At 43.9% G+C, this 26,266-nt stretch overlaps 1 long non-coding RNA gene across 3 annotated transcripts; it reads right to left on the reverse strand.

The window, feature by feature from the left end:
* Positions 1–753: 753 nt before the first annotated feature.
* Positions 754–26,067, reverse strand: LOC140848031 (uncharacterized). Of its 3 annotated transcripts, none has more exons than XR_012128486.1 (4): positions 24,554–26,067; positions 23,618–23,779; positions 10,252–14,768; positions 754–986 (listed from the first exon to the last, which is right to left on the reverse strand). It is a non-coding gene; the product is annotated as an uncharacterized lncRNA (long non-coding RNA). The 3 variants fall into 3 exon arrangements; XR_012128485.1 differs by having other exon boundaries at positions 10,252–13,343; positions 14,716–14,768; positions 23,618–26,066; XR_012128484.1 differs by having other exon boundaries at positions 23,618–26,067.
* Between the last annotated feature and the right edge of the window lie 199 nt (positions 26,068–26,266).

The raw sequence follows: 26,266 nt of genomic DNA on the forward strand, positions 1-26,266 counted from the left end.
TGTCCGGTGTCTTAGAAAGTTTGCGTCACCAAAACAAGTTACGTGGTGACTTGAACAGCCAATGTTCATTTCTCACAGTTCTGGGGCTGGAAGTCTGAGATGGGAGCCGGCATGGCCAGGCTCTGGTGAGCCCCCTTCCTGGATGTGTCCTCACCTTCCTGTCCTATGTGTGCACGACGGGAGTTAGTGTCCGTCTTTCCTTACAAGGCACTAACCCTCTGGGGGGGCTCTGCCATCACAACCTCATCTAACCCACCTCCAGGTGCCGTCGTGGTGAGGACTGGGGTTTCAGCATTTGAGTTCGGGGAGACACGTACCAGTGAGCCTAGCTCCTCCTTCAGGGCGCAGGCCCTCAGGCCCCCAGGCGCCGGGAGTGTGGGCGGCTGACAGCTCCCGGCTGAGTCCTCCCCAGGACTCGCCTGGAAGAAGCGACCTCCCTCGTGCTTAGGTCCCCTCTGCATGGTGGGCGAGGAGTGGGCGCAGCGGGGGGAGAGTGGGAAGACCCAGGCCTCTTGCCTACCGAGGAGAAACTCGGGCGAGCCGTGCCTTGCACCTCCCTTAGGGACTTGTTTCCCAGGGCCTCCCTCTCTGTTTCCTGGGGAACCCAGCCCGAAACGCTAGGAGACCTCATTAGTAGCACATTCAAATAATAAATACCCAAGTCATGCAGATCTTTCCACACTTTGTGTGGGTTCAGGCACCGTGTAAAAGGCGAACGAAGCAGGCTACAGAGTAGCCACCTGACGCTCCCAGGCCGGCCGATGTGCTCGCACACAGCTCCACGCACGTTCCCGGAAGAGAAAACCTCCGGTCGGCCGGCGCCCCACGTCTGCCGACCACAGGGAGCAGTGTCTCTGCTCATCAGAACTGGTCTCTGAACGCCTTCCAGTAGGGGAGAGCCAAGGTTTGATCCCGTTGTGCTACAGTTTATTTTTGTTTCTTGAGGAAGCATTACAGCATCAAGCCCGATTTCAGTCCATGTATTTCTGGAAGAAATGAAGAGTAAGTAATAAAATTAAATAGCCAGTTCAACAATGTTCCTTAAGGATCCCCCAGCAGAGGGTGTGACATGGCTCCTTCTAAAAAACAGCCCCTTGATGCCAAGTTGATTGATTGATATATTTTACATAATGTAATGTATCGGTTTTTTCCCTTATAATTCTGCTTATGTTGCAACGCTAAAAAGAAATACATTCAGTCACCAAGATTATATAAGAGAAACTGTATTTTCTCTCAGTAATTTATGAAGTCATCAGAACTTCTTTACATTTAACTTTAACCTATGAAATTTTTATTACAGCTGTGCAGGAGGACTCTAACTTTATTATTTCCTATTGTTTAGGCAGTTATCCCAACATTTATGAAATAATCCATCCTTTCTCTCCTCCTTTGAAATGCTGTTATTAATATATAATAAATTCTTAAATAACTTAAAACTGCTCCTGGACTCTGATTGGTTGTTCTGTGTGTGAGTCCTATGTCTATACTATATTCTAATCAGTACCATTTTATAATGAATTTTGGTATCTCTGTGACCCTATTTCTTCCTTCCTTTTTTAAAGACTATATTATCTTTAATGTTAAATACTCCTCTTTTTCAAAATGTCCACTATTCTTATATATATTTATTCTTCCATATATATTAAAAGAAATTTTTTAGAGCAGTTTTAGGTTCACAGCAAAATTAAAGAGATTTCCCATATCCTCGCTGCCCCCATGCATGCATAGGCTTCATTATCACTCTCCTGACCAGGATGGTGTATTTGTTACAACTGATGAACCTACATTGACATATTTCATTCATATATTTTTTATAATATATTACATATAATATATTCTTTCTATTTTTTTTATACTAATATATTTTTATACTAATTTTGGCACATTTCCTCTTCCTCCCACCCCAGAAAATCCTCGTGGATTTTCATTGGGATACCATCAAATTTATATGTGAATTTCAGAAGAATTTACTTTTTACAATATTAAAATATCCAGAAGCGTAGTTTATCCTTCCATTGATGTAGGCCTTTGATCATGACCCTCTGTCAGGCTTTGTAGATTCATCTCATGGGCCTAACAGCATATTTCATGTTAAATTCATTCTTAGGATTGTTATTGGTAAATAGGGCTTTTTTCATTGTACTCTTTCAGTCTTGCTGAGCACATTGACTTATTTTTAAACAACTTTATTGACATATAATCCACATCGTATGAAATTTATCTATTTAAAGTGTAGTTTTCAGTGTGTTTTGGTACATTCTCAAGGTTGTGCAACTATCACCATTATCCACTTCAGAACATTTTTATCACCCGCACAAGAAACCCATACTCATTAGCTGTCACTCACATTGCCCTTCCCCCACCCTCTGGCTCTGGGTGTGCCTCTTTATTAGTTGTTTCTAATTTTTATTCTTCATAATAAAATTGTAATCACAAGTATAGCTTTCCTGGGTTCTGTGAGTCATTCTAGTGAATTATCGAATCTCAGGGAGTCATGAAAACTCCTGAGTTTATAGCCAATTGGTCAGAAGTGTGGGTGGCCTGCTACCCTCCGAGGGCAGCTGACATCTGAAATAAGGGTAATCCTGTGAGGGGCATGCCCTTTATTTTGTGTGGTCTGCATTAACTCCAGGTGGTTAGCACTAGGACTGAATTGTGCTACATCCAATTGGTGTCGAAACACAACAAGCCTCTTTTAATGGGCTTTCTGACCATTTGTATATTTTGCAAGTCCATTGCCCATTTTTAAATTGGGCTATTTATCTTTTTATGGTTGACTTGCAAGAGTTCTTATATATTCTGAATATCAGATATACTAGATAAATCAGATAAGTGATTCATAAATATTTTCTTTTGTTCTGTGTGTTTTTCTACTTTCTTGATGGTGTCCTTTGAAGAACAAAAGATTTTAATTTTGATGAAGCGCATTTATCTGTCTTTTATTTGTCACTTGTGCTTTTGGTGTCATATCTGAGAAACCATTGCCTAACCCAAGATCACAAAGATTTAGTCCTACGTTTTCATTTAGGAGTTTTGCAGTTTCAGCTCTTATTTCCAGATCTGTGGCCTATTTTCAGTACATTGTTGTGTATGGTGTGAGGTAGGGGTCCAATTTCATTCTTTTGCATGTGAATATCCAGTTGTCCCAACACCTAGCCTATTGACTTTGAAACGTTTTGTGACTACTCACCTATTAGCTCTAACAGATTTAAAGGATTTCTCTCTTTTTTCATGTACTATCTTGTACAAGTTATAATTTTACCTTCTCCTTGAGAATATTTATACTTGTTATTTTGTCTTCTCAAATACTAAAAAAAGTAGTGGTGACAGTACCATCTTTGTGTTTTTTTTCACATCAGGGGAATGTGCGCGTGGCACTTGGTCCTCACGCAGAAAGACATGCCTCTCGGCACCTGCTGTTGCGTCTGTATTCCGCTGCTCCTGATGTCAGCTGAGGAAACATGGCATTGCTGTAAAATCTCTTTAAAATTATGGTTAAGGATATGTTGTTAGACTTTTTACTTGAAAATGGCATAATATTTATCAGAAGGGGGAGCTTCTTTAACAATATTCCTCATTTTTGAGGAATATTTTCCTACAACAATATGTATCCAGAGCAGTTAATTCTTCTATTTTTAAAGAAATAAGTAAGTCCTTTATAAATGAAAATATGGTGCTTTCACTCTGCATAAGAATAAATTTGTAAAATCTGAAATCGTTTTAGTTTAAAAGTAAATCAAGTCAGGAACTTGAATAGATAATTTACAAATACTGTTCAGATTTCAAAAGGTAGAAAATAATACATACGGTGGAATAAAATCTGTTTGGCCCAGTCCCTAGCCACCATGCTCTTCTCCCCACAGACCACTACTGTAAGCAGGGTTTGTTTAAAAATAAAAGAAATATATACTTATGTAATACACATACACACACAATATATGCAGTATATATAAAATAGATCAAATGTTTACATGAGAAAAACAATGTGCTCAGTGTTCCTAAGGAGTTAGATGGGAGGTAAAACCTGATAATGAGTCTGTTCACAAGGTGAGACGCAGCTGAGAAAACTGGTGTTTTTCCAATATTGTCAGTAACCAGCTGATTTAAACTCCAGATTCATTTTCTCACCAAGTTAGAGCAAGGGATGAATCTGGGATGCATGCCACACTGACTGCACTAAATATAAATGTCCACCACTTCAGCTTTCCCTACCTCAGATGGCAAGTAACTTAGGGACCGTGCATTCCTGGGAGGCACGTCCTGGGTGCAAAGGACCAACAAGATTTCTGTACCAAGGTTCTTCAGTTAGATGGGAGAAACCTAAATAAGTCGCATTCGTGGCACAAAGTAACACAGACACCTTTCCCCCAGAACATTTGTTTTATGTCGTGAAGAACTTGGAACAGACACTGGGAACCGTGCTGTGTAACGGGCAGTGGGTGCAGGCTCGTGCGGGCAGGCACCTTCGGCGGCATCGCTGTGGTGCCGCCCGGGACTGACAGGGCTCTGGGCTGTGGGGCACTGGGGGAGGAGGAGGGGGGTAGCAGTGGGAGTTTGGGAGGCGGGGAGGTGCCGATTCAAGCAAATCCAACCCACAAAAGGCTGATTTATAAACAGAAATGCCATTGGTTCATTAACAAGCACAAGGGAATTGGAGGGTGTTTCACTCCCGACGCAGAAAAACCGAATGTGCCTTCCCATCCGGTGAAGTATTCTGGCTGCTGGTGCTGGGGTGCCAGGCCCACAGACACGGTTCTCTGGGCCCTGGAGAGGCTGCTGAGCCCTGATACAATCCTTTGGTCTCGACTCTGTCCTCTCCTTCCAGTCTCCTCTAGGAATACGTGGTCCCCTCAGACCGCAGTAACGAGTGCGGGCGCCCCGCCGTGCCCTCCGGCCGGTTTCCTGTGGCCCCCTCTCTCCTCATCTCCCAGAGGGGCGATTTCTGGGGCAGCTGGAGGAAGTAGCAATATAATCTGCACAGGCTCCGAGCCCTGGGCCTCGGCTCCAGGCCAGGCCTGGCCAGGCCAGTGGCCGGCTGGGTATCATGCCGGGTTATTGAACTTCTCCTGCTGGCGGGGAGGGACAGTGCCTACTGAGAAGGGCCACAGAGACCAAACGGGCTGCTTCCGTGGGGCCCAGCTCTGCGCCTGGGGCACGGAGGACACTCAGTGCTGGCCATGGGGCCGCGCTGCTGCAGCTGTCATCCGCTGCCCCCGACTTGCAGTGGCTGTGCACAGACAGCAAGCTGCGCTTAACTCTGCCCGAAGTAGGGGGAAAAGGAGAAGTCAAATGCGGGACAGTGACTTGGCAAACAGTCTGAAACGTAGTCCTTTCAGTTATTCGGTGTTTCAAAATATTGCTTTAACTTTGAACATATTTCAACCCCAAAGAACATGGAGAATGAAGTTAGTATTTAAAGGTGGCATAAGTGACAAAGACAGAACTTAATGTGAAAGTCCAATTTGTAGTAAGAATTTCTGGAGTGCCCAGTGTGTGTCCATCTAATCTCTTGGCTTCTATCCTTGTCTTTCTTAAACCTATTTGCAAAATCACCTTTCAAAGACTAAGTCAGACAATGTGATTTCACTGTTCAAAATCTTCCAGTGGCTCCCACCTCATTCCAAGTTGTACATTCAAATTCGTCACAATGCCCTACGAGGCTTTTGTGATCTGGCCACCCCTCCCGCTCGCACCCTACTTCCGTGACTCAACACCCTCCGCCAGGCCGTCGCACGGTCGCACAGGCCCCGCTGGTCCCTCGAGCTCTGCGGGCCCTCCTGCCTCGGGCCCTGCCCTGCAGTCCCCGCCGCTCTAGTCTCCTTCCTGCTCCGTTCTCTCCGTGTCCTTTCCTCCTATACTTACGGACTGATTTTGTTTATCATCGGTCTCACCCCACCCTCCCTGAAACACAAAGGCCACAAGACAGGAGTTTTTGTATGTTTTATTTATTGCTAGCAGGGTGACAGCACCGCGTTAAATGGACACGTGAATTCGGGAGTGGTGCGTTTCCGGATGTCATCTCATTGACAACCTCCCCTAAAGGCCTGATCTTCATAAACATGTCACTAAATGGTAGCCATTATTATAATGACATACTTTTATATTCAACAATTGCTATTTCCTGAAATTAAAAGTGTACTGAAAGCATCTCTAAGTTCTTGAAGCTGGAATTTGAAAAGCACTGGTTTATTTTTTATTTTTTTGTAGATAATTATTTTTTATTGAAGGGTAGTTGACACACAGTATTACATTAGATTCAGGTGTACAACACAGAAGCACTGGTTTATTTTAACATGTGGATGTCTTCTAAAGACATCTTCTATAAGACTGAGATTCAGAGGAAGAAGTTGTTTTTAACCTCTTTCTCAATGTGAATGACACAGATTGCTTCTGAGTTAAAAGAAATTATGAATTTTCATATAAATTTCAGTTGGCCTGTGCCAATTTTAGCATTAATTCTCCAACCCTTAAAAATCATTTTTAAATGTGTCCAAATGGTGCAGGCAGCCCAAGTGGGGGTCTGGGCGCCCCGGCCGCTGCTTTGCAGGAGAAGAGGGCTGCCCGCCGAAGTCCCGGTTTCCATTCCAGCTGACGGCAGGGGAGAAGCGCTTGCGAGAACAAATGTGTGGTTCCAGGCTGCGGCCTAATTTAATAGTGTGCTTGAAAAAGAAACGTTGATGATTCACTCCAAAACCCCTGGGGAAGGAGGGCTGATTGTAAACAATTTGGAAAGGGGCAAGACAGCCCACGATGGACCCACGGCGGTGGTCTTAGGAGCCCACAGCAGTCTTGTCTGGATGTGATTGAACACGGGTTGTTTTCCAGAGTGATTTTAGCTGTTAGATTCAAAACCCTTTCCCCTCTGCTCTTGACTCCGGGAGTGAGAGATTGTAGCCAGATTCATTTTTTATAGTTTCAGATAATATGATGAAGTATTTGGGTGAAAGATTGCCCCGATGTCTCCGTAACCGCGGGTCCTCTCAAAGCATTGCATGGGGTTGTAATATTTTGGAGGCTACAACACTAGGCAAATTTTATGGAAGAAGGAAGGGACTTTTTTTAAAAACAGAAACTAAGATTTAAGACACATAAGCCGTCTAAGTAGGTGGAGCAGACAGCTGCCATGGGCAAGACCCAGAAACCCCTCCCACCACTTGCTTGTTGATGCCTGAAACTTTAAAAATCAGGAATTCATTTTCTTGGATTTCTTGGATTACTTCATCTATTAAATGACTGACAGCCCATGTTAAAGCTCTAGGCCATTTTCAAGCGAACGGTCATGGCCTCACAGCTCCGGGTCTAACAGGCTTTGCGGCGGAAGCGGGGAGACAGCAGGCGGGGAGGCTGCGTGGGTGACGGGGAGGCACAGGGACACACTCAGGGCAGCACATGGGAGGTCGCCTGCAGCGAAGGGCATTTGGGACCCTTCCCTTTTAGTAAGGTGGTCCATTCTCACCAAAGCCTGCCTTCCCTGCGCAGTGGAGGACCGTGAGACTGATACAAGAAGTCGGCCTTCGGAAAGCGCGCAGGCTCCGGCTCAGGTGACCCTGAACCCGGCCGGGGTCGCCACCAAGTTGATCCGTGCAGAGTAGCGGTCGCCTGCCTGCCTTGGTGGACGTCTATTGTTCCTCTCCGACAGCGGAGACATTCTAATGTCTTTACCACTTGAAAGGTATCCTATGAAATACTTCTGCCGCGAGGGATTGATTTAGTAAAGGAGGAGGATTTCTGCTGCGCGAAAATGACTCCCGTCGGGCAGGTGTGTCTGCAGGGAGGCTCCCTGGGGTCCGTGTCGCGGTTCCTTGGTCACTCGCCGTGACCGTTGCCATTTTACTTTCACGTCTCACCACTTCACTAAGTTATTTCCTTTCTGTGACTTTGAAAACAATTTACTACCTAGGAAGGGCGGAAGGGAGACTTTGTCAGGCTTGGCTTACACGCCACGTCAGAATGCTTGGCGGTACTGTGCTCGGCTTTGCCTGTTTACGCTGTGGCATGGCTGCTGTTCAAATGTCCGGCTTTTGAAACATCAGTGGTTTCTTTACTGCACACCCGCAATGTAGCTGGCGCTGGGCTGGGCCCGAAGGCCCCAGAGCTGGGGTCCTGTCCTGACCGCCAGTCGTTCTGGGTAGCCCGTTGCAGGGAGGCAGGCAAATCGCCACCCATCACGAACATGGTGGGAATTTGCACCAGAGCTGTGCAAGCTCCCCCTCCCGGACTGTGGCACAAGGAAAGCTATTCTGCAGGGTGTAGAATCTGAGCTGAGAGTTTAAGGGTGTGCATAATGGTAGAAAGTAATCCGAGGAGGAGGTGGGGGTGGGGCTGGGGGCGTTCCCGCAGAGGGAACAGCTTATGCAAAGAGACCATGGGGAGAGAACAGTGTCTTCCTGCCCATCTTCGCCTCGCGAAGAAGGGCCCCGTTTTCACCTGTCGCTGGATCTCTGGTTATCTGTCTTAAGTATTCCTAAATGTCTGCGGAACCTAGCTGACCGCAAATATTTATTGCTGTTTTCTAGATGCTGGTGATAAGGTCATGGCCAAAGCATAAGTTTCTGTTCTTGTGCCTATGTTAGGGAGGCTCATAAGCCCGTATTTGGACATTTGCTGAGCATGTGCCATCTGCCTGGACCTGCTGTCCAAGAACTTGATGTATTCCTCAGTCAGTCTTCACAAGACTGTAAGTAAGTGTTATCATATCATCCCACTGATACCGCTGAGGACACAGAGAGGTTAAGAAACTTATCCAAGCTTACCCAGCTCGTGAGGATGGAGCTGGAATCCAAACCTGGGAAGTCGTGGTTTCTAGAGTCAGTCTTTACTCTACAGGCAGCCATTCAAAAATTTTTAAATGCCTTTTCAGTCTTTTTGGAAAGTGAAATAAAAAGAAATTCTAAACGTCCATTCTCCCTCGATCCCCTTTCTCTATATTGACCCATGATGTAATTATTTAGCATAAACATGTAAGAATAGTGGACATTTTGTGAAGCAAGAGTTGGGTTAAAATTAAAGATAATGTAGTCTTTCAAGAAAGTAAAGACATTCATCATTTTAGATATCGAAATGCATTAAAAATTATACTAAAAAGAGAGGCAGGGGACCTATAGTTAACAATACTGTATTGTTTATGCAAAAGTTGCTGAGGAAGCAGATCTTAAAAGATCTCATCACACAAAAAAATAATTTTGTAACTGTGTGGTGATGGATGTTTACTAGACATTCTGGTGATCATCTCATAATAATGTAAATATTACCTCATGTTGTATATCTGAAACTAGTGTATTCCAATTATATTTCATTAAAAAAAAACAAGGAAGAAAAAATATATATGTAATATAAGCATGACTTAGGTCTTTCTGTTGCTACATTCCTCCTTCCCCCAGACCCAGGAATTGGGAGGAACAATGAGAAGAATCCCCATGTAGATTCATAAACAAATAAGTATAAAATCTGCTGTTGCCCCTTAGAATTTCCCAGGTACTCCAGTTATAGAACCAGCTGCCCCCACATCAGATCCAGGAGATGGGAGAGGGACTTCAGAACAGTACTGAAAACTGATTCTTTTAATTTTTTTAGTGTAGGGAGAATTTTAAATTGTGTGTAAATGAAACAAGCATATTTTTACCATTGATTTGAACATTAAAATTAGCATTAATTTAGGGTGGAGTGGCTGTTCACAGACACCAGGATGATTGCACATCGGTGTGCAGGATCCAGTCACTCATTCATCGTTGTGCAAATTTGCACTGGTGGTTCCGTATGGCTGGCTGCAGAGGCGGGAGGCCGGGCTGGAGTGGCGGCTGGATCGGTCAGGCAGCCAAGCTGCAAGGCTTTAAGGCTCTAGACGGGGGCGACGGTGATCCCAGTTCACGCAGCCAATAGCAGCAGAGCTGGACTTGAACATAAAGTGGCTCTAGCTTGACAGCCTTAATGGAACTGGGAGGTGAGGTCTACTATATTGGCAGGGAAACTGCTAGGTCAAAGGAAGGCCTTGGAATGAAGACAGAGCCTAAGATCCAGATGCCAAAGTTCTTGAGGGACGTTGCATGGTTAAACACTTAATGTCTACCGTTCTGCTATTGAGTTAGGTTCAACAACAATCAAACATTACCTTTTGTTGAATCATGTTGTCGAAGATTCTTTTACAGTATTATTTTTGTTTTGCAAACCAGAACATATCTATAAAGAAGCTGGGAAACATAATTTAAAAATGAAATGTACTGCAAATTAAAATAATGAGATATCACGACACACCTATTAGAATGGCCACAGTCCAGACCACTGAAAGCACCAAATGCCAGTGAAGATGTGGAGCAACAGGAACTCTTGCACTTTGCTGGGGGAAATGCAAAATGGCACAGTTTGGCAGTTTCTCACAAAAATAAACATTCTCTTACCATGCAGTCTAGCAATCTGGCCCCACTCCTTGGTATTTACCCAGAGGAGTTGCAAACCTATGGCCACATGAGAACCCAAACACAGATGTTTATAGCAGCCTTATTTATAATTGCCAAAACTTAGAAGCAACCAAGATGCCCTTTATAGGCGATGGATAAATAACCTGGTCCGTCTAGACAGTGGACTATTATTATCCAGTGCTAAAAAGAAATGGGCTATCATTTAGTGAAAAAGGCATGGAGTGATCTTAGGTGCACATGCCTCAGTCAAAGAAGCCAGTCCGGGAGGCCTGTGTGCTGTATGACCCCAACTCCGTGATGTTTGTTAAAGGCGACCAGAGCAGATCTCTTTCCTCTGACTCCTCACCATCTTCCTCATCAAACTGGTGGGGGATAAAGACCAACCAGTCTATTCTGAAAGTGAATTCTCTTTTGCAGTTAGACTGTGTGTGTGATACACGTCGCAGAAATGAGTACTTGGAAGAATGTGTGTCGCGACTGCAGCAGGCACACTTCCTGCCTCATTGGATCCCTGTTTGAATCCTGCCTCTGCTGCCGCCTTGCTGGAAGGCCACGGAGAGTCACTTGGTCTCTCCGAACCTTAGAGAATGTGTGTTGGATCTAAGTTATCAATCTTTTAAGCTGAGGAACTCTATTACCAAACAAACTTACCTGGACACGTACTATGTAAAATGGATGAAGTCAGAGTCAGAAGTAGTTTGGTTGAAAACTGGGGAAGGAACTTTGAGGAAGTGTGAAAACCAGTAGACAAGGTGACCCTGAAAGTCCACCCCACACCTGACTCCTCCATTAACTACTTTATCAAGGAATGCAATCAGGCTAAAAGAGTCACACTAGAACTGACTGGAAGGGGTTTCTGAAATTCTAATAGATTGAGGACATTAGAAATGAAAAGCAGATATGACTTAACACCCATTAGGATGGCTACATAAAGAATAAAAAGCAGAAAATAATAAATGTTGGCATGGATGTGGAGAAATTGGAACCCTTGAACATTACTGATAGGAACATAAAATTGTACAGCTGCTGTGGAAAATAGTATGGTGGTTCTTTAAAAAATTAAACAGAATTACTACATAATGCAGCAAATTCCACTTCTAGGTATATACCCAAAATAATTGAAAATAGGGACTTGAACAGATACTTATAGAACCCAGTTGTTCACAGAGGCAGAGGTTTTAGGTAGCCAAAAGATGGAAGCAACCCGCATATCCATCAATGGATGAATGGGTAGGCAATCCGGTTTTCCCATGCAACGGACTGTTATTCAGCTTCCAGAAGGAATGAAATCTCGCCCATGTCACAACACGGATGAACCGTGAACACATCATGCTAAGTGAAATAAGCGAGACACAGGAAGTCAAATATTGTATGATATCATCCCTCATACCTGTATGAGGCACCTAGACTAGTTTCATAGAGACAGAACGTAGAATAGTGGTCGCCAAGATACAGGAAGAGGGAGCAGTGGGGGTCAGTGCTGAGCGCGCGCAGTGTTTGCGTTTGGGGTGATGAAGTTCTGCTGATGGAGAGTGGCGGTGGTTGCATGGCAACAAGAATATACTTGATACCACTGAATTGTGTACTTAGAAATGGTTATAATAGTAAACTATGTGTAATGTATATTTTATCACAGCCAAAAAAAAAAATACCAAGAAAATGAGAAACAGAAATAGAATGTATTTATTGGTTTTGGAATTATTGCAGTATTGAGAGAATCTACAGGGTGCATATGGTACCCAGAATGAGTGATATCTCATAATAAAGTCATTCTCCACGTTAGCGCAGGGAGTTTTGTAAATGCTGATCTCGGGCTAAAGTTCATACTTGCCAGAGAAAGATCTGCATAGCGCTGAGTCAGTGGTCATCTCAGTGGCTTTTAGGGTCAGACAGGGTGCCCCTTGTTCACTGTAGTGGTCTCTGATGTCTAAGTCTCCAGTTCTTACTTCCATTGGAAGCCAGGAGTGACCACAGACGCCACCACATGATCAAACTTTTCTAGGCAAGGCTCTAGGAGGCCTGTGTTGGCGCTGATGGCCCCGTGTCAGACTGCAGAAGGGGGCTCCGTCCCCGCAGCTGGCTGGGGCAGTGTTCAGCACTTGTGGCCATACAGGAAGGGAGTAATCTTGAGGTCACAGCTTGGAGCCAAGGCTGGTGCCTCTCCGGGAAAGCATAGATTGGGTCCATGGGTTTAAACCTAAGGTACTTCTGAAAAACTTCATTGTTAAACAATCGACAGACTTTCCTGTTCTCTGCTGTTGTTTGGCTGTCCTGACACAAAACAGTATTAGAACGTAAGTGCAGGCGGTCCAAAGCCATATGGCAGCTCTGCAGTGGCCAGAACACTGGCTTCTGCTGTCTTACTGTCTGCTGTCCTCAGGTGTGGCCCTTGTCATCATGATCCAAGATGTCCAGTTACGTTCAGCAGCAAAATGGAGAAAAGGTGGGGGATACATGCTCTTTCCCCTTAAATTTACAGCCCCAAAGAGCACACATCACTCTGCTCCCATCCCAAGACCAAACACAGGATGCGAGGGAGGCTGGCTGATAGAATCGATTCCAAGAGCCTGTATGTCATGTTAAAATTGTGGGGTTCACGTACTGAAGGAAACACATTGGATCCCCCTGATCTACCTGAAATATTGGTGACTGCTTGCACTCTCCTAAAATGGGGAGATGCCCTAGATCTTGAGTATCGAGTCCAGTCAGCTCTCTTTGTCTTGGGCTTATCTTTCGGTTGCTCCATGAAAAACTAGGGGGCTAAGCCCATTCGTGAGACAATGACCTGGTCAGGGTGTCAGCATGGCTGCAGAGCCTGACGGGCACCGAGGCAGAGCCCTGTGGGTGCTGGCCCTGCCCAGCAAGGTCGTCTCCCTCCCACGCACGTCATTCACCCACTGCAGTGATGACTGTTCAGAGTCGTAAAAACTGAAAGATATGAGCATTTGCAAAACACTGAGCATGATGACTCCTAATGGACTTTAAAAATCCTTAGTTCCCCTCCTTTTATGGTGCACACAAGCACACACACCTCTCATATTTAGTTAATTTTAAAGATACTTATTTACAACAATCTATTTAATAAAAAGCCAGTTAACACAATATTGGATCATGCTTCAACGTTTTGTTTTATCATGGGGTTTGACGGGTACACGATGTGTCACGTGTAAGAGGCGGATGTTAGATCTAGGTATTTTTATACCTATGGAATTCTGCTAATATTTAAAATTTTTGCCTGTGAAAAATGGTCAATTTTCTTATAAAATGCATATTCATATTTTTTCTTGTCATTCCACAAAATTAAGTACCTTACGTAAAACTACTAGTATTGCCATTTTTATGCTAACACCTATAGCAAACTGGGAATTCTTGCAGGTGAAATCAGAAACCTAATGATCTCCATGTTTTGAAGGATAAGATCTTATTTACCAATATATGAATAATACTAATACGTATTTGTGGCAACATTTTAATGGTCCATCAGATGTTATTTTCTGAACATGGTGTCACCAATTTGAACATGCTTTAGTTATGATAAAATATTGTTCATGATAATTAAGTATGATAGACAAATAGTTTCCAACTCATAAAACATGGAGAAAAAGGTCATTTATATTGAAAAATTTTGAGACTGCAGTGCACATTCATAAATGATAGACTGTTGTCCAATGATAATCTGGTTAATCAAATGAGTTTTTAAAGCTGCCACCCCGATATTTCAGTGCCAAGCAGAGTTTAGTAAAAATTTTTTTCTATTAAAATTTATTTTATTATCATAATTAGTTCTTTACATGTGTGAAAATACTTTTCATAATTACTATGGAAGAAATTTGGAGACACCACCACTAGTTTCATTGTTTTCTAATAAAATAAGAGCTACCAGCTTTTCAGCACCTCCCAGGGCCAGGTGCCACCCACACGCTCTTCCTGACCTTGGCCGCAGCCCCCCAGTGCTACACGCTGGCCCCCTTCCGACGCAGTGCAGCCACTGTGCCGATAGGAGTGGCCATGTGACACAGGCTGGCCAATCAGGCTTAAGGGGACATATTAGGAGTGGTTCCAGAAAATCTGCTTTTTAAGGAAGGCCAGCTCAGCTGGCAGGCTTTCTTTTCTTCTTCCCATTACTTGTACCAAAGCAGACCTACAACACTTGAGGTGAAGCAGCTAATTACCAGCTGACGAGCACAGATTAAGACTGGCAGAACAGGAAAACACAAAGTCTCATGTTCTTACAACATTATAAGTGGACAGATGAGGCCTGCCTAGACTGCCTACCACTGACACACATGACAAAAATAACCCTTGTTTGCAGGCTCCTTACTCAGGGATGACTGCAACTCCCAGCTGATTCACCTGCAAAGAAAATGTTGACCTTTCAGTCAGTGTCTGAGAGGAGGCAACCCAGATGGTGGGAAATGGGGCAGTAATTTGATATATAGATATCAGAGTCATTAGTGATTTGACTTACAACTGGTTTGAGAAGCTTGGAAGTGTTATATATCATGGGGAACATGCAATGTTAGGAACTATTTAAACATTTCCCTTAATTTTATTTCAATTGCCTTGGGCAAGTAAGTGTCTTTGACACGTCTGCATATTCTTATTGTTAATAACCCAAATACTTACTTTTAATACAAGAAAACTGCATTCAATTATTTCTAAGATTCCTTACAGAGGAACTATTAAAACACTACATGTTTGGCCCATCCTGAAACAGCAGCAGTCACCTGGCCCCCAAATGCGTAAGTCCTGGTAAATTTATGAATACTAGTGAGCCATAAATGTCCCCAATAGAAAATGTAATACATGGGGACCATACTCTCTTTAAGACTTAGAGGAATAGTCTAAACAGACGGTAGCATTGATACTGTACATTGAGGTTTCACATGAAAGTGTTGAATGGAGTCACGAAAAGAACATAAGACTCTGGTCTTGAATTTTGGTTTTCTAGACAGATTTTGCTTTTTTAGAAAGAATGAACAAAAATGCTAGACAAGTACAATACAGAGTATAGTAAAAGCTTTCTTTCCAAACTGGCAAGTGATGGTAGATTGAAAAAGTCAATTACAGACTTTAAAAAATGATGCTACACAGAGAAGACAAGTAATAACTCTACAGCATTTTACTACATTGATGGACAGTGACTGCAGTGGGGCGGGTGAGGACTTGATTATATGTGTCAGTGTTGAAACCACAAGGTTGTTGATGTGAAACCTTCATAAGATTGTATATCAATGATACTTTAATTTTAAAAAATGATGCTACATACCTTAAACTTTCTAAATTTATTTCACTTGTCAATCTTTTGAAATACAAAATCCTTCTAGATTCTTTCCTTTTCTAGGCTTTTGGAGTTTTCTTGCTCACTCTTAATTTGATAGCAGTTTCTTTAATGACTTGTTCCACATTTCATTGGTTTAAACAATATTTCATTAATTAACATCATTACAAGTTCTATTGCTATAAAGGGGCTTGGAGAAAAACACAACACACTCCACAAGCATGAAACTTGTAGTGGGAGCAGACGTCCACAGTTGTGAAGAAGGGAACCCTACTAGTTTTGAGTGTGTACCACACCGTGGGCATGTTTTAGAGGGGGAAGAGGGGCATCAGTTGATCTGGTGAATTACGTGCATGTCTTTGGAGCTCCTAGGTGCCCCTCACCTATCAGCCCTATGAGACATGGCACAGTAAGATGTTAGACTATGTTTCTGCTGTTTTAGAACATGCATCTTTGGAGACAACTGAACTGAATATTAATAGTCTATTCTCACTGACATCCTAGAAGCTCTCACGTTACCCTTCACGTTGATCTTATGAGCAAATTGTCTCCCTGTATGTTCCTCTGTGCCTGAGTCTCTGCCTCATTTCCATGCTAGATACCCAGTTCCTACCATCTTCACAGGGACTGGAAGCCCTGTCCCTAACCCCCAGTTGCCATGGAGGGCCACCGATAACTCCTGCCCAGATTCCAGTTCAGTTCTGCTTTGTGACCTTGGACTATGTTGTCAATATTACCTGCTCTCCTCTTCCTGCTCTCAAAAACGAAAGACACTTGGCTTGCATGGTAGAAGACTAAGTGATCCCGGGCAGCTCGAGCAGAGCACAAGCAGGGACAATGACATTTTTCTTTTCTTCCCATTTACTTGATGCCAAACGACTTGGTCTTCGCCAGTTACTTCCTGTCACACTCCTGACTCGGAGCTCTGGCCACCTCGGGAATGTTGCTGAATCTCCTAGACGTAGGCTCACCACCTGCCCGCCAGGATCTTGGCCTGTTCAAAGCCCAGAAGATCTGCTTGCTCATCTATGCTGTCCCCTACTGGCACTCGGGGGACTTCCCTGGGGCATTCACCCTGGCCTTCGTCTCGCTGGTCAGCGTGGGCAGCCGCCCATTTCCTGCTGCCCTCCTCAGCATCCATCCTTTCCACCTCCGCATTCCCTATGATTGACTAAGTCATTCAACATCCATTAGATACTTATGTAAACTGGCTTTATTTAGGGTTCTCTAGAGAGACAGAACCAGCAGAAACAACACAGGACATATCTACATACACACATACACTTCTATACATAGATTTATTTTTAATTTTTAGGATAGAGAGAAAGAAAGAGAGAGATTATAAAGAACTGGGTCACATGATTATGGAGGCTGAGAAATCCCAAGATCTGCAGTCGCCAACTGGAGACGGAGCGGAGCCGGCCGAGTGGGTCTGGCCCATGGCCCGGCGGGCCGGGGACCCAGCAGAGCCAGGGTTTCAGCCCGAGTCTGAAGGCAGGCAGAGACCACAGGTCCGCGCGTGGGTGGCAGGAGGGTCCCTCTGACTCCGAGAGGGTGGGCCTCTTTGCCATACACAGGTCTCGCCCTGGGCGACGCCCACCACTTTGGGGGGAGGGCATCCCCTTTACTCAGTCTGCCCACTCAGATGCCAATTTCATCCAGAAACACTCTTGCAGACACACCCAGAATAATCTTAGACCAAACATCTGGGCACCCCGTGGCCCAGTCAAGTTGACACGTAAGATTAACCTTCACACTGGGCACTGTGCAAGGCATGGGTCACATTCTTGTTGTCACTTCTGATCCTGGAAGTCAGGGCCCCTTCCTTCACATCTTGATGTTCCCGCCTGTGCTCTGGACCTTGTCCTCCTCCTGAGGGCTGCCATCCCTCTCTCACCTTTCGTTTTTCCCTGCTCTTTCTCTACCTAAAAACATGTTCGGGTTTTTCCTTTCCATTGAAATAAAGGTTCTCTTTGGTCCTCTGAGCTACAGTCCCACTTTTTTTTTTAGTTCAAGAAGAAGTTTGTATTCTCTGTCTTCAGTCACCCCCTACACTCCCTGGCGATCTAATCGGCCTTAGTGCTTCTGTCTCTATACCCCACTAACAAGAGCCTAGTAGAAGTCAACAGTGGCTTTCTCCATGAACGGCTTTTGTCCAGTCTCCACTTCATGTTTCACTAACTTTTGAGAAAACGCATTCTTCTTCACGAAATTCTCTTTTCTCTTGGCTTTGCCAAGTTGAGTTCCCAGGTGTCTGCCTTCTTCTCGGCTAAATTTTGCCCTCTCCTCCCAGGTAATGTTCCTCATAGCATTCTGAACTTTCTTGGCATTTATCAAATTCCACTCCAAGTGGAATTTCAGTCCTTTTTGTAGCATGGGCTTTGCTCTGTTGCACTTTGTGGACACCGTGTTCTTCACAAACCCCGGGTTCGTGGTGACCCTGTGTCGGTCAAGCCCGCCGTTGTCATTTTTCCTACAGCATTTGCTCATTTCCTTTCTCTGGGTCACAGTTTGGTAATTTTTGAAATGTCTCAAACTTTTCATTATCATTACGTTTGTTATGGTGATCTGTAATTATTGCTGCTGAAAGCTGAGATGATGGCTAGCATTTTTTAACAATAAAGTACGCTTAATTAAGGTATGTATGTTGATTTTTGTAGACAGAATGTTATTGCACACTTAATAGACTACCGTATAATGTAAACATAACTTTTATATGCACTGGGAAACCAAGAAATTCACCTGACTTGCTTTATTGTGATTGTCACTTTCTTGTAGTGGTCTGGACCTGAACCCCCAATATCCCCAAGGCAGGTCCGCAGAGCTAAGTGGGGGGAACACTTAGTCCCACCATTTCTTACTGGTCTTCCCTGCTTCCTTTTTCTCCAGAGCACTTACTATCTGACATAACATAAAGCTGACAGATTTACTGTCTCTCCTTCTCTCCCATAGGGCAGGACTGGGGACTGTTTGTTCACTAATCTATCTCCAAAATCCAGAGTAGTAACTAGTGTTCAAAGAATAGTTGAATTATGCAAAGATTTATGTATAGCGCTATTCAGTGTGTCACTATTTATAAAAGTAAAACATCTGGAAATAATCAGAACCTCGAGTAATAAGAGGAAAATAAATCGTGATATATCCAGGGGTTGTAATATTATGTATTCGTTAAAAGTCATTTTGTAAAGCTATCTAATGAGGAAGTGCTCACATTAAGTGGAAGAAAAGCAAAATAAAAAAGAATATATAACAAAAGCCAATTTTGTTTAAATATAAAGGAGGGGATACATATGTACTAAAATGTTACCAGGGGCTATGTGTGGGTAGTGAGATTAAAACTGATTCTTGTTTTTCTGTTACCATTGCATTCTGTAAATTTTTGACAAAGAATGTTAAATAGAAAATTTAAAGGTAGAAAACTGTAAAACTTTACAGGGAAAAAATGCATCCTCATTCCATTGCTTTGTTTGTTCTCTAGTTTGAATGAATTTCTCACTTCAGTTAGAGATCTGATTTGCATTCACCTTCTGGTACTGATTATATTCTGCCTGGTGTTATGTATCCTTACTTCCTCTACCAGGCTCTACACCTTCTGAAGTCGGAAATCATGTCTTGTAACGTTCAGAGCCTTTAACACCTGTCTCTACATTCGATAACTCTTTGAAAGAAAAAAATATTTAACATGTAGTAGCCAGGAATAATATGTAGTGTTAGTTGCTTGGGGAAACTGCCAAAATATGTAATTTTCTTATGTGGATCAGTCCCTCGTGACTGGCCTATATTTAAAGCTGTATTAGAAGGATGACTATAGCACAAGTATTTTTAGGGTTTGGCCTAACAACCTTGTTGTTGCCTTTATTTACATACACTTTATTCATTGCTGGTATATTATATGAAAACTTGATTCTGGAATAAATTTAGGCATGAGAGTAGATTTCAGGGACCAACAGTCTGTTAGTTAGGCCAGGCCGGTGTAACGACATACACAGGAATGCAGAGTGCACGGCTGAGACAAGTGTGTCTGCTCTTAAGGGCGATCGTTCCTGGTTGGCAGGCGGGCTTCCTCCACACAGAGTTCCCAGGCCTTTCATTTATGGCTCCCCAGGTTTACAGCACATCTACTGTAAGCTGACTGTATTTACTAATCTCTGCCTCCAGTAGTTTAGGTTGTAAATCTGGTGAGGGCATAGAATAGTCTGATTCAGCAAATCAGAACACAGGATGCCCAGTTAAGTTTGAATTTCAGATAAACACCACATAATTTTTTAGTATAAGTATGTTCTATGTAATACTTGGTATATAACTATACTAAAAAAATGAGGCATTATCTAAAATTCCAGTTTCTGAGTCCTGTATTTTCTGGCAAAAACCGAAGGGTAGGGGCTAGGTCTATCTCATATAACACTGAATCCCCAGAATCTAAAACAGTACCTGTAGAATTTAAGATATCTCTTGCAATAATATTTAATAATTTTAAATATTTAATATCAATAATATTCAGTAATGTTTAATAATTGGTGCTCATGCTTATCAGCAAATAATACTTTTTCATATTATTAATTAGACTATTATAAGAATATGTATTAAGTATCGGTAAAGAATACTTGTTATTAATAATACTTAGTGTTATAAGAATGCTAATTACCAGCAAATACTTAACTTTAATAACAGATAAGACTTTAATGTGGATCAGCATTTCAAACCACACGTTTTCCTAAACTTGAGTAAACGGACCCAGCCTGTCTCACCCCAGGTGTCTGCAGAGCTCTTTCGCTTCTCTCAGGCCTCTGCCCTCAAATGTCGTCTTCGTAGTGACATCCGCCCTGTTCACATCTCACACTGCGGCCCTCCTTCCTCCGCACCGCTGCCCTCTTTCCCTGCTTCGTGTTTCCTCTTCGGCACTCGGACGGAACACACCATGTCATTCACCTTAGTGTCTGCCTCTCCGACTAGAATGTAAACTTCCTAAGAAAAGGCATTTTCCTCCATTCTCTTCACTGCTAAATTCCCAGCTCCTGTACATACTAGAGACTCAAGAAATATTTGACTAAATAAACACCATTGGTCATTAGAATTTATGGTTACCAGTAGTTTGGTGATACTCACTTTACATGACACAAGATGAATCTAATCTCACAAAACCGTGATTCTGCCTGCATCTACTCACCAATTCTGTCACCTCCATGCCTGTTACAATCCTCTCCTTCCCTCCCCTGATGCCAATTCCACAGGGATTCCTACTTGTTCCCTGGGTTAATGCAGGAATTGCCTACTTGGTCTTCTTGCCACTATCTTCCCATTCTAATCCATCTTCCCAGTTGTTACAGAAATCGTCTACAATGAGAATCTGATTATAGCACTCCTTTGCCCAAAAGCTTAGTCTCCCTATCGCCCAAAGATAAAATTCAGAATCTCATTTTTGGGCACGCAACCCCCGTAAGATGTGGCCCAGCCTTACAGCCTCCTGTCCTGACTCCCTCTGCCCCGCTGTCACTAACCTGTGAGGTCGACTGTCTGTCCTCGGTGCTCAGGGAGATCTTCGTATGTTCTCATGATGCTTACTCTAAGAGCTACCAGCACTAAATGGTATTTTCCCGATTCTGAAATGTACATTTCTTCTATTTTAACATCTCTAAAATTAGAAGTCAACTTGCAGTAATGGCATCTTACAATGCTGTCACCAGAAGGCAGTTTGTATTGTAGCTGTCACAGCCTGTACAAGGTTATTCCTGGTGGTACTAGACAGCAGCAAGCCCTAGACATTCAGGCAACCACCGCTTAAAAGTGGGTTGTGGTCTGAAGACCTGTCACTGAGGCCTTCTAATGGGACACAGAAAGCACCGACAGCAAGACTCTCACAGAGGGAAGCCAATGGTCTAGGGGGAGATGCTGGAGACAGGAGGGCAGTATTCTGTTATGACACATTGTATCACAATGCTCCTGGCGTAGAACTCGATACAATGTGGAAAACTCTAATTGTATCACAATGCTCCTGGCTAGAACTCGATACAATGTGGAAAACTCTAATTGATAAGGAAGCATTGTGTCATAGTTTAATTAGAGCTTTTCTTTCTTTCAGAGGTTCAAGAACAATGGCATTTCTTAGAGTGGCATTCTGTGGCCTAGGAATTGATGATATACTGCACGTCACCCCACATTTTCAGAACTGTCCTTTCAGACAGGTCTTACTATGTCTGAGGCCTGCTGACTTATGAAGTGTATTCGCATTATCTGCTTATCTGTCTTCAGTCTTTCCATGAGGTTATAAACTCTCTGTGGCCTACCATAGTGCCTTTCACATAGTAGGTGTGCAATTAACGTTTTTTTAAAAAATGGAAAGAACTACTGCAATGTTCATGTTCTTTTGCTAGAGAAACTGGTCATCTATGATTTTTTTTAAAGAAATAATTGTTTTTATTTATCTAGTTTTATCTTCTCTCTAAATATTTTATAGTTAACATATTTACTTTTATAATGCAAAATACCAAATAATTTTATTAAATATCTTAAAGGGAGAAACAGGAATGACAGAGATGGGGCAGGCAAAAGTATGAGAGAGAATGATGGGCCCTTTTCATCTACAGAGTATATAAGGTACTTTTTTATTCATTCATTCATTCATTCATTCATTCAGTTAGTTATCATTAATCTACAATTACATGAAGAACATTATGTTTACTAGGCTACCCCATTCACAAAGTACCCCCCCACACCCCATTACAGTCACTGTCCATCAGTCAGTGTAGTAAGATGCTGTAGAATGACTACGTCTTCACTGTGTTGCACAGCCCTCCCTGTGCTGCCCCCACACTATACATGCTAATCGTAACGCCCCCTTCCTTTTTCCCCACCCTTACCCCTCCCTTCCCACCTGTCCTCCCCAGTCCCTTTCCCTTTGGTAACTGTTAGTCCGTTCTTGGGTTCTGTGATTCTGCTGCTGTTTTGTTCCTTCAGTTTTTCTTTGTTCTTATACTCCACATATGAGTGAAATCATTTGGTACTTGTCTTTCTCCACCTGGCTTATTTCACTGAGCATAATACCCTCCAGCTCCATCCATGTTGTTGCAAATGGTAGGATTTGTTTTCCTCTCATGGCTGAATAATATTCCATTGTGTATATGTACCACATCTTCTTTATCCATTTATCTCCCGATGGACACTTAGGTTGCTTCCGTTTCTTGGCTATTGTAAATAGTGCTGTGATAAACATAGGGGTCATCTATGATTCTTATCCTCAGTTTGGGTATGTCCATTCTTAGGGGCTGACCTGGAATCATCTGAGCCTTCAACTCCTACTATGAAATACTAAATATTGAAATCTTCTATTTCTTTTCATTGGTAGCCCCTAGTAGCATTTCTTCTGAGGACTGCTGTGTCAGGATGAGCAGGACTGAATCTCTGTACATACGCTCCCTGAATGCATTCTGCAGCATACTTGCACATCTAATCTCATCCTTATTGGGTTCCTTTTTTGTTGTTGTTCTCAACCTCTCAACATTACTACTGGGATCTTAGTGCATGAAAACAGAGCTGAGGAGATGGTAAGACAGCCAAAAGAAACTCTGTTAGGTCACATACAAGGACCACTAGGTTCATCTGATCATTCTGTTCAGATGGCACATTCAGATACCACAAGCCAAGTAAATGGCACATTATTGTTTTTAAACTGTATTACGCTGCTTACTTGGTTTAAAAGAATGTAAAAGGACTCTGTTAGCTCCTACATACGAATCTAATTAACCAGTTCTTGGTTCTGTTAGAATAGCTCCATTTCAACAATTTAGGTTATTGTTGATGCCAGAGTCACCACTCTTTCAGATGGTTTCATGCAATTGACTCACTCCCTGTTAAGCTGGAGCCATAGCATTTGGGCAGCACTTCTTTAACAACAGTGACCAAGAGCAAGCTTCCTCTCACTTACTTGTTCTGAGCAAGGCCCTCCCAGGAAATCTTCCCGGCGCTCACAGCTGGTTTCCCTGCAGCACCGCACGAGTGTGCGTCTCTCCAGCTGAGCCTGGCGCAAGAGCTGGCTTCCGTCTCGGGGCCAGGTTTTAGAAAGTAAACCCGCTTTAATCAGAATTCCCTAGAATCACAGAGACTGAGTGAAGAGGAGATTCATGTCTCCTGCCTCCCGCTTACTCCAAGGCCTAAGCTCCCAGAGGGGACAGTGGGGATCGCTGGCACTATGCGGTTTTCCCTTTTTGGTTTTTGTCAGTCAAATTCAAGCAACTTAAATAAGCCTATGATACAAGCCCACCGTGTCTATTTTGCTATCACATTTATAGTTTCTTCCCCGCTCTGATTTGAGTTCTTTATGAAACGCAGTAACTCTAAGGATATGCGAGGTTTTAAAGTTATTTACTGAGTACTACTAGTCGCAGACACATAGATATTGTTACACTTTAAGCACATAGTTCTTACTCACTATCACCTGTAAGATTCACCTGAAGAGCTTTTTAAAAAATGAGGTGGTCAGGGCCCAGCCCAGTTCCACTGAATGCCTCTGGGTATAGGGATTCGCTACAGGATTTCTAAGCACTATGCGCAATACTGACATGAAGCTCCTGGCCCAGAACTTCTGATTTAAGCTGAATTGTCAACCAGTCACGAAGAATAAACTGGGCCAGTTTCAGTTTTATTTCCTGTCAACGCTTCCAGGTTTCTCACTGCCCCTGGGTTTGCCACCTTGTGTTCCTCCTCCTTTCTTTCCTGTTCTGCCTCAGGGCTTTGCTCTCAGCACTTCTGGGCTTCTGAACGGGAAACATGGCCTTTGCTCGTAGCTGGTGACCTGCTTCGGGCTGGCTCATCGGACTTGGCTCTCCTGACCTTTGCACCCAATCCTGGCTCTGCCACACACCTCCCCTTAGTAGGACAACCGACCAGCTCCATTCAGTCAGGGACGGGGACGCCGGGCGGTTCCACGGGAAATCATTTTGAGCGACTGCAGCAGGTCGGGCCGGGACGCGTGCTCATCTACTCCGGCAGATCGTTTCTCCTCAAGCACCGCTTCGCACTGACAACCCCACCTCAAAACTCTCATTTATACGGAGGCAAATCTTCAGCCCGGCATGAAGGCACCTGACTGCTGGATCCGATCTGCCTCCCGATCTCCTGCTACTCGCCCTGTCCCTGGAGTTCCAGCCCTGCTGGGCTTCGCTGTTCCCCAGGCCACCCGCAAACCTCCTTTCTTCACTACATTTTTGATGTCTAGGACTTTTCCACCAGTAGCTCCTTTTCCTTTACCCACAAATCCAAATCCTACCGATCCTTTAAAGCCATGTTTCTCTAACCTGAGTGACGCAAAAAGAAATTCTTCGGATTCTGGAGAATACGTCCTAGGGGAGTTAGAGGTCCACAGGCCAGGTTGAAAAGCACTGATAAAGAAAACCGAAGCTCAATTCTATAAAAATCTCTTTCACTTGTAAATTATCCTTTTGAAAGAAAACTTGTCTTTACAACTGGGACAAACAACTACAATGCTATATTCCAATTAAAATTAAAACAAAAAATTTAAAGAATCAAATACTCTGATTCTTATCTCCAGATCTAGAATCCCAGTTTGAGAAACACTGGAAAAAGTTCATCATCCCAGAGTAATAGTTTTTTCTAAAAAAATTATTCGGTATCTAATCACTTTCTGCCTAGTATTAGTTAATAATTTTACGTAATATTTTTCTATTAAAAACCGTAAGGTTTTTGAAGGCAGGGACTAATTTTTTAGCTCACTGGCTGGCAGCAAATATCTAAGACCTGTATTTCATATTTCTAGTCCAAATCTCTTAAAAATATCCCACTCCTCTATGGTGCTCACAGAGCATATTACTGAAATAGCCTTACTATAAATCAACAGGTCAGAGGTCGTCTTAAATATTAGGAAGAGTTCAAGTAATGAAACTCAAAATTTTTACAAAGTGCCATGAAGTATGTTCTCTTCTACTACCGTTAACAGGTACAATTTCTCTAACGACTGGTAAGCACGTGAGAACTTCAGAATATAGAACAAAAAAAATGGAAATGCAAGGTGAGCAGGAGGGGCTCCCTAAATACTGGCCCGGGAGTGTGTGTCCCCAGGGCAACGTGTTTTTCAGGAGGTCTTCGGTTTCCGAAGCGGCGTAATCGCCCTCAGCCCTGAGGACACAGGGCCTGCTGCTCCTCCGCTGGGGCCCCCGGAGGGCGGCCCGCGCCCGGGGCCCGGCAAGGCCGCGGGCGACGCTGTCCCCGTCCCCGCGAGCCGGCGGCCGGGCGAGGCGTGGAGCCCCCGGGCACAACCTCCCCCTCCCGCCCCGCCCATCCGCGCGCCCCACTCAGCCCCTCGCTCGCCGCCGGGGAGGTGTCCGCTCGGGCGGCCCCGGGGGAGCAAGGCTTCCGCGCCCCGCGCGCCGACCCCTACCACGGCCGAGGCCCAGCAGAGGCCGGCCGCACCGGCGCAGACTCGCAGCCGCCCCCGCCCCCGCCGACCGGCCCGCCCCTTCCTGGAGCCGCCTCCGCAGCCGCCCGCTCGCCCCCCGCGCCCGCTCGCGCGCTCCCGCCGCCCCGCCTCCGCGCGTGCTCAGTAACTGTTCCGGGAGCC

The sequence above is a fragment of the Manis javanica genome, chromosome 1 (genome assembly GCF_040802235.1).
Source record: "Manis javanica isolate MJ-LG chromosome 1, MJ_LKY, whole genome shotgun sequence".
NCBI classification, from domain to species: domain Eukaryota; kingdom Metazoa; phylum Chordata; class Mammalia; order Pholidota; family Manidae; genus Manis; species Manis javanica.